This window comes from Pristiophorus japonicus, chromosome 14, assembly GCF_044704955.1.
Source record: "Pristiophorus japonicus isolate sPriJap1 chromosome 14, sPriJap1.hap1, whole genome shotgun sequence".
NCBI lineage: Eukaryota > Metazoa > Chordata > Chondrichthyes > Pristiophoridae > Pristiophorus > Pristiophorus japonicus.
The window spans coordinates 22,048,345-22,050,100 of record NC_091990.1 but is presented as its reverse complement, the minus strand read 5'-3'; the positions used below and the strand labels follow the sequence as shown (position 1 = coordinate 22,050,100).

The 1,756-nt window shown below is 53.9% G+C and overlaps 1 pseudogene; it reads right to left on the bottom strand.

Annotated features, from left to right (window-relative positions):
* Nucleotides 1–206: 206 nt before the first annotated feature.
* LOC139279313 (large ribosomal subunit protein eL20-like) lies at nucleotides 207–1,490 on the bottom strand (annotated as a pseudogene).
* Between the last annotated feature and the right edge of the window lie 266 nt (nucleotides 1,491–1,756).

The window sequence follows — 1,756 nt, the reverse complement described above, 5'->3', positions numbered from 1 at the left end:
TATCCCTTTGAGCCGAGCCAATTTTGGGCTATTTGGCTATGAATCATAGAATCAAATTTACAGCACAGAAGGAGGCCATCTCGGCCCATCGTGTCCACATCGGCCAAACAAGGACTACCCAGCCTAATCTCACTTTCCAGCTCTTGGCTCTATGGGTGTATTGCAGTCGAGCCTGATTAGATGATCCAACAATATATCAATACATTTTAGAAGAAAGTGTTTGGTTTCATGGTGATGAAGCAGGGCTTGTGCTGGCAACGCAGGATTCTGTGTGGCAGAGGGAAATTGATCTTGGAATCATGGAACATGGAATGGGAGGCTCCCCCTCGGGGTCAGTGAATGGGGGGGGGGGCTCCCCCTCGGGGTCAGTGAATGGGGGGGGGCTCCCCCTCGGGGTCAGTGAATGGGGGGGGGCTCCCCCTCGGGGTCAGTGAATGGGGGGGTGGGGTCTCCCTCTCCGGGTCAGGGAACGGGAGGAGGGCCCCACTCTGGGTCAGGGAATGGGGGAGGCTCCCCCTCTGGGTCAGGGAATGGGGGGCTCTCCCTCTGGGTCTTCACCTGTTCCCTGACCCCTGGGACTACCTGCTGACCCTCACTGTCTGGGCTCAAACAGTTACCAGTCCCGCGAGAGACGGAGGCTTCAGAACGAGCGAGCGCCTCACTCGCTCCCAGCTGGGCCCCGGGAGGGGGTCAGATTCCCGGGGTGTGGGGGTGGGGGGGCCGTCAGGGGTCACGCTCCCTAAGCGAGGGCTGTCCGACCTGTTCTCCTTCATCTGGGTGGCAGGAAGCTGGATCCTCTTCTGAACGAGGTAGACATGTTCGATCTGATCAAACCCTGCCTCGACAGCATGCCGCCCCTCGGGATGGAGAAGACCAAGGACCAGACCAGTGCCGACATGAAGGAGAGAGAGGTAATGATCGAGGTTGTCTCGGTGCTCATAGCGGAGTGGGCTCGATACAGGCCTTTGACCTATGGTGCCCGAGTTTAAAGGGAGTCTTACTCTGTATGTAACCCGTGCTGTACCTGACCTGGGAGTATTTGATGGGAGTGTAGAGGGAGCTTTACTCTGTATCAAAAATCTAAAATCATAGCAGACCAGCGACACTTGCTGGATGGAACCTCTTGTACCTTCATGATCTGAATGGGGTGAGCACGAGCATGATGGCGAGCCTCCATGTCACGGTAGCACTGGGTGACAGCACCAGCAGTGGTCAGGTCCCTGTACTCCCTGTACGGGTTCCACTCCAAGAGTCGTAGCGCAGCCAAATACCAAAGTTCTTCACTTCTTCTGGTGACTTCTCAAAAACCTGTCTACAATAGACAATTTCACCAGCAGACTTTTTCAGTTTCTTCATCAAAGAAATGAAGTACCAGAATCGAGACTTGGCAACAATATGATTTGGAGCGAAGATGCGCATCGATACAGAGCAGGGCCAGGCAGGCGCCGCCCAATCACCTTGTATTCCTTGAGGGTGCCCAAAGCCTTCATGTCACCTCTCGCTCGCCTGCCACCTGAAAGAGTGTGTGCGTGCCAATCCATGCATCAGTGTGCCATGCAATTTCCAGCAGGGGTCATTGGACAGTGGTCAGGAGCTCAAACCCTGGTTTTCATACTCTTCTCACAGATTGGGGGTGTCGAGGCCAATTCCAAAATCAGCAGTTTCACCTCGATTAGCTAACTCAACACAAACTGAGAATTAAACCTGATCTAGTTGTTTTAACCCACTAACCAGTTGCTGCGTTTATATATATATT